Consider the following 7,581-nt stretch of genomic DNA (forward strand, 5'->3'; position numbering starts at 1 on the left):
AAATCAAGACCCGAGTCCCTATTTTCACCGGGAGCATCCGGAACACCCGAGAAGGACCAGAGGGGGGCCACAGGCCACCCAGACCATAGGCCGGTGCGGCCCAGGCCCTGGCCGCGCCGCCCTATGGTGTGGCCACCCCTTCGACCCTCCTGCGCCGCCTCTTCGCCTATATAAAGCCCCTGGATCGAAAACCCTGATACGAAGAACGAAACCCACAGAAACCTTCCAGAGCCGCCGCCATCGCGAAGCCAAGATCTGGGGGACAGGAGTCTCTGTTCCGGCACCCTGCCGGAGCGGGGAAGTGCCCCCGGAAGGCTTCTCCATCGACACCGCTGCCATCTCCACCGCCATCTTCATCACCGCTGCTGCTCCCATGAGGAGGGAGTAGTTCTCCATCGAGGCTCGGGGGCTGTACCGGTAGCTATGTGGTTCATCTCTCTCCTATGTACTTCAATACAATAATCTCATGAGCTGCCTTACATGATTGAGATTCATATGATGATGCTTGTAATCTAGATGTCACTATGTTAGTCAAGTGAGTTTTACTTATGTGATCTCCGGAGACTCCTTGTCCCACGTGTGTAAAGGTGACGAGTGTGTGCACCGTGTGGGTCTCTTAGGCTATATTTCACGGAATACTTATTCACTGTTGAATGGCATAGTGAGGTGCTTATTTATATCTCTTTATGATTGCAATGTGTTTGTATCACAATTTATCTATGTGCTACTCTAGTGATGTGTTATTAAAGTAGTTTTATTCCTCCCGCACGTGTGCAAAGGTGACAGATGCGTGCACCGTGTTAGTACTTGGTTTATGCTATGATCATGATCTCTCGTAGATTGCGAAGTTAACTATTGCTATGATAATATTGATGTGATCTATTCCTCCTACATATGCATGAAGGTGACGAGTGTGCATGCTATGCTAGTACTTGGTTTAGTCTTTTGATCTATCTTACACTAAAGGTTACTAAAATATGAGCATTATTGTGGAGCTTGTTAACTCCGGCATTGAGGGTTCGTGTAATCCTACGCAATGTGTTCATCATCCAACAAAAGTGTAGAGTATGCATTTATCTATTCTGTTATGTGATCAATGTTGAGAGTGTCCACTAGTGAAAGTCTAATCCCTAGGCCTTGTTCCTAAATACTCCTATCGCTGCTTGTTTACTTGTTTCTATCGTGTTACTACTGCTTGCATTACTACTTGCTTCTTTACTTGTCCTGGGCAAAGCACTTTTACGGTGCTCGTTGCTACTACTTATTCATACCACCTGTATTTCACTATCTCTTCGCCGAACTAGTGCACCTATTAGGTGTGTTGGGGACACAAGAGACTTCTTGCTTTGTGGTTGCGGGGTTGCATGAGAGGGATATCTTTGACCTCTTCCTCCTCGAGTTCGATAAACCTTGGGTATCCACTTAAGGGAAACTTGTCTGCTGTTCTACAAACCTCTGCTCTTGGAGGCCCAACAACTGTCTACAAGAATAGAAGCTCCCGTAGACATCAAGCACTTTTACAGGCGCCGTTGCCGGGGAGGAAAGGTAAAAAGGCACTCATACTCCGGTTCCCGGTAACGGTACTTTTCCGGCGCCATTGTGTTTGTGCTCGAAGCTATTTCCTTTAGATCCTGCAATTGCATCTTTTTGTTTCTTGTTTTTATTTTCACTAGTTAGGCATAATGGAAAACAACAAAAAATTTAGTGAGCTTTTTAATCTTTTTCCTGATTTAGAATTGTTTGGTGTGAACATTAAAAAACCAATGGAACCTTATTTGCATGCTAGTAGCGATGTTATTAGTATGAATGCAATTACTGCTAATGCTATGGAGAAGTCTAAGCTTGGGGAAGTCTGGTTTTCATGATCTTTTTAGCTTCCCATCTTTAGGGAGAAAATTTTCTCTCGATAATACTTTATCTCCCATATGCGATAACTCTAATGATGCTTGTGATATTTTAAATGCACCTACTTGAAAGTACTCCATATAAAATACCTATGAAAATTATTGAACGTGTTATGGATAACCGCTATGAAGGGGATGGAAGCTGTGCATCCTGGAGATCATTTACTTGTTTTTGCATGAATTATGCGGGTTATTCAAGTGTGCAGGTATCTCTATGAATGAAGTGAAGAAGAAATTATTCTCTATGTCGTTGTACGGTAAGCGGCGCATTGGCATAAACTGCTGAAGGATGAGCATTCTCTTGATTGGAAGGATATTGTGCATCTATTTTATTCTAAATTCTATCCTCCAAGTGAAATTCACAAAGACTCGAAACCGAATATATAATTTCTGGCCTCATGATGGAGAGAGTATTGCCCAAGCATGGGAGAGATTGAAGTCTTTAATGCTCAAATGCCCCAATCATGAGCTTCCGGGTAATATCATTATTGATAATTTCTATGCGAGACTTTCTCTTCAAGATAAGACTTTGCTTGGATGCTACTTGTTCTGGATCATTCACGCGCAACAAAGAAGAGTTTAAAAGGGACCTTCTTGATCGGATTAAGGAGAACGGCGAAGATTGGGAGAACGATAAAGGTAAAGAGTCGGTATAAATTATGATTATGAATGCATTGAAACTTTTATGGATACCGATAAATTTCGAAATATGAGTGCTACTTATGGTCTTGACTCTCAAGTTGCTGCAAATCTTTATAAAGCCTTTGCTTCTCATTTTGAATTGCCTAAAAAGAATTTTGATAAGTATCATGAACCTTTTAAAGAGGCTTGTATGAAGAATGAAATTGTTGTTAATTATTGTAATGAGCATGCTCAAACTCCTAAGAATGTTATTTCCTATAAGCATGTTAATTTTTGTGGAATACATAGACCTTGTGGAGTTAATCAAATCAAAGATGAATATTGTATCCATCATGCTAATGAAAAAACTAGAAAGTGGTTTAGGGCTCTAGATGATCTTGGTAAAAAAGTTTGTGCCCTCTATCCTTTTATTTGTGAAGTTTGCCATGAAGTGGGTCATTTTAATTTTCAATGCTCCTCCAATGATAATTTGAACCCAATGAGTGCTGCAAATTTGTATTGTGATGATGAAATTACTCCTAATCAGCATGATGAACTTACTTTATTTTTGGGGTGTGAAGAGCTGTCGAGAAAAATCTCTTTGTTACATATGAGTGATCTTGATGTTGATGATGTCCTGCATGGGTGTTTTTCTTATTTCATTGATAATAGCCATACAAATACTTACATACAAAATATTTTAGAAGATGACACCTTGCCAAAATATGATAGGACCGTTGTGTGTTTTCAACTAATTAATGAAAAGGAGGGATCCTCCCAAGTTTCTTCTATTGTTTCTGAAAGTAAATCAGGTTATGCGGACAAGCCACCCTTCAAACCTCTTCCTCCTAAAGAAGGGAACGAGGAGAAGGAAGAGAAGAAGAAGAAGAAGAAGGGAACGAAGAAGAAGAAGAAGAAGGAGAATAAAAAGGAAGAGGTAACGGCGTATCCCCGCGTGAATGAGATAACGCTAGGTAACCGTAAGTATGTTGCTCCTAATGATTATTGTGACAATGAATCTGAATACGATGATCTTCCTATGCCCTTTACATACATTAGCGATCATGATTTGAATGAGCACACTACTTTTGATATTACAAATCTCCGGGAAATTAATTCTGAAAATGATGATAATAATTGCCATAGTGTCGGTACTATCCATGCTTCCTCCCATAATGATATAGAAAGCTCTAAGCTTGGGGAAGAGGTGTTTGAAAATCCTTTAGCTACTGGTCATTATGTTCTTGATACATCTCCTTCTAATAACAATGATGGTGTGGACACGGATAAACCGATTGTGAAAGATAACTATTCTATTTCCTATGATGACACCTGTGCCCTCGATCTCCGATGATTATTATAAAGAATGCTATGATATAGGTTCTAACTATCCTTATGAAACTTGTCATAGTCATGATTGGATTACTAAAAACAATTCCCTTAATATGCAATTTGTTTACCATGTTCAAATTCTTGATAATAATCTTACTCCAATTACTATTAATGAGAATAACTCTTCTTATGCCAAATTTAATGATACTTCTATGCATATGAACCATGATAAGAATGTTTTAAGTGATGGGTATATTGTGGATTTTATCAATGATGCTACTGAAAGTTATTATGAGAGAGGGAAATACGGTTATATGCATTTCAATAATATTAAGTTTCCCCTCTTTATGCTGAAATTTTTGAAGCTACACTTGTTTTATCTTCCTATGCTTGTTACTTTGCTCTTCATGAACTTGTTTATTTACAAGATTCCTATGCATAGGAAGCATGTTAGACTTAAATTTATTTTGAATTTGCCTCTTGATGCTTTCTTTTGCTTCAAATACTATTTCTTGCGAGTGCATCATTAAAATTGCTGAGCCCATCTTAACGGCTATAAAGAAAGAACTTCTTGGGAGATAACCCATGTGTTATTTTGCTACAGTACTTTGTTTTATATTTGTGTCTTAGAAGTTGTTTACTACTGTAGCAACCTCTCCTTATCATGTTTTTGTGCCAAGTAAAGTCTCTATGGTAAAGTTGATGCTAGATTTGGATTGCTGCGCAGAAACAGCATTGCTTGTCTGTCACGAATCTGGGTCTAATTCTCTGTAGGTAACTCAGAAAATTATGCCAATTTACGTGAGTGGTCCTCAGATATGTACGCAACTTTCATTAGTTTTGAGTTTTTCCATTTGAGCAAGTCTGGTGCCATTTTAAAATTCGTCTTTACGGACTGTTCTGTTTTTGACAGATTCTGCCTTTTATTTCGCATTGCTTCTTTATTTGTGTTGGGTGGATTTCTTTGTTTCATTACCTTCCAGTAGCTTTGAGCAATGTCCATAAGTGTTAAGAATGATTGTGTCACCTCTGAACATGTGAGTTTTTGATTATGCACTAACCCTCTAATGAGTTTGCTTAAAGTTTGGTGTGGAAGAAGTTTTCAAGGGTCAAGAGAGGAGGATGATATACTATGATCAAGGAGAGTGAAAGCTCTAAGCTTGGGGATGCCCCGGTGGTTCACCCCTGCATATTTCAAGAAGACTCAAGCGTCTAAGCTTGGGGATGCCCAAGGCATCCCTTCTTCATCGACAACATTATCAGGTTCCTCCCCTGAAACTATATTTTTATTCAGTCACATCTTATGTACTTTGCTTGGAGCGTCTGTGTGCTTTTGTTTTTGTTTTTGTTTGAATAAATGCTTGTGTGGGAGAGAGACACGCTCCTCTGGTTCATATGAACACATGTGTTCTTTGCTTTATCTTTTAGTGTTCATGACGAAGGTTAAAACTGCTTCGTTAATTTGTTATATGGTTGGAATTGGAAAATGATACATGTAGTAAATTGCTATAATGTCTTGGATAATGTGATACTTGGCAATTGTTGTGCTCATGTTTAAGCTCTTGCATCATATGCTTTGCACCTATTAATGAAGAAATACATAGAGCTTGCTAAAATTTGGTTTGCATAATTGGTCTCTCTAAAGTCTAGATAATTTCTAGTATTGAGTTTTGAACAACAAGGAAGACGGTGTAGAGTCTTATAATGTTTACAATATGTCTTTTATGTGAGTTTTGCTGCACCGGTTCATCCTTGTGTTTGTTTCAAATAACCTTGCTAGCCTAAGCCTTGTATCGAGAGGGAATACTTCTCATGCATCCAAAATCCTTGAGCCAACTACTATGCCATTTGTGTCCACCATACCTACCTACTACATGGTATTTCTCCGCCATTCCAAAGTAAATTGCTTGAGTGCTACCTTTAAAATTCCATCATTCATCTTTACAATATATAGCTCATGGGACAAATAGCTTAAAAACTATTGTGGTATTGAATATGTACTTATGCACTTTATCTCTTATTAAGTTGCTTGTTGTGCGATAACCATGTTTCTGGGGACGCCATCAACTATCCTTTGTTGAATATCATGTGAGTTTCTATGCATGTCCGTCTTGTCTGAAGTAAGAGAGATCTACCACCTTCATGGTTGGAGCATGCATATTGTTAGAGAAGAACTTTGGGCCGGTAACTAAAGCCATGATTCATGGTGGAAGTTTCAGTTTTGGACATATATCCTCAATCTCATATGAGAATAATAATTGTTGCCACATGCTTATGCATTAAAGAGGAGTCCATTATCTGTTGTCCATGTTGTCCCGGTATGGATGTCTAAGTTGAGAATAATCAAAAGCGAGAAATCCAAAATGCGAGCTTTCTCCTTAGACCTTTGTACAGGCGGCATGGAGGTACCCCATTGTGACACTTGGTTAAAACATGTGCATTGCAAAGATCCGGTAGTCCAAGCTAAATAGGACAAGGTGCGGGCACTATTAGTATACTATGCATGAGGCTTGCAACTTGTAAGATATAATTTTCATAACTCATATGCTTTATTACTACCGTTGACAAAATTGTTTCATGTTTTCAAAATAAAAGCTCTAGCACAAATATAGCAATCGATGCTTTCCTCTTTGAAGGACCATTCTTTTACTTTTATGTTGAGTCAGTTCACCTATCTCTCTCCACCTCAAGAAGCAAACACTTGTGTGAACTGTGCATTGATTCCTACATACTAGCATATTGTACTTGTTATATTACTCTATGTTGACTATTATCCATGAGATATACATGTTATAAGTTGAAAGCAACCGCTGAAACTTCATCTTCCTTTGTGTTGCTTCAATGCCTTTACTTTGATTTATTGCTTTATGAGTAAACTCTTATGCAAGACTTATTAATACTTGTCTTGAAGTACTATTCATGAAAAGTCTTTGCTTTATGATTCACTTGTTTACTCATGTCATTACCATTGTTTTGATCGCTGCATTCACTACATATGTTTACAAATAGTATGATCAAGGTTATGAGGGCATATCACTTCAGAAATTATCTTTGTTATCGTTTTACTGCTCGGGACGAAGCAGAACTAAGCTTGGGGATGCTTGATACGTCTCCGACGTATCGATAATTTCTTATGTTCTATGCCATATTATTGATGATACCTACATGTTTTATGCACACTTTATGTCATATTCGTGCATTTTACGGAACTAACCTATTAACAAGATGCCGAAGTGCCAGTTCCTGTTTTCTGCTGTTTTTGGTTTCAGAAATCGTAGTAACGAAATATTCTCGGAATCGGACGAAATCAAGACCCAGGTCCCTATTTTCACCGGGAGCATCCAGAACACCCGAGAAGGACCGAGAGGGGGCCACGAGGCCACCCGGACCATAGGCCGGCGCGGCCCGGGCCCCGGCCGCGCCGCCCTATGGTGTGGCCACCCCTTCGACCCTCCTGCGCCGCCTCTTCGCCTATATAAAGCCCCTGGATCGAAAACCACGATACGAAGAACGAAACCCACAGAAACCTTCCAGAGCCGCAGCCATCGCGAAGCCAAGATGCGGGGGACGGGAGTCTCGTTCCGGCACCTGCCGGAGCGGGGAAGTGCCCCGGAAGGCTTCTCCATCGACACCGCTGCCATCTCCACCGCCATCTTCATCACCGCTGCTGCTCCCATGAGGAGGGAGTAGTTCTCCATCGAGGCGCGGGGCTGTACCGGTAGCT

The 7,581-nt window shown here is 40.0% G+C and overlaps 1 non-coding gene across 1 annotated transcript; it reads right to left on the reverse strand.

Annotated features, from left to right (window-relative positions):
- Window positions 1-2,269: 2,269 nt before the first annotated feature.
- On the reverse strand, window positions 2,270-2,376 carry LOC124679902. Its single transcript, XR_006995324.1, has one exon. It is a non-coding gene; the product is annotated as a small nucleolar RNA R71 (small nucleolar RNA).
- Between the last annotated feature and the right edge of the window lie 5,205 nt (window positions 2,377-7,581).

Source organism: Lolium rigidum, chromosome 7, assembly GCF_022539505.1.
Source record: "Lolium rigidum isolate FL_2022 chromosome 7, APGP_CSIRO_Lrig_0.1, whole genome shotgun sequence".
Classification (NCBI taxonomy): Eukaryota; Viridiplantae; Streptophyta; class Magnoliopsida; order Poales; family Poaceae; genus Lolium; species Lolium rigidum.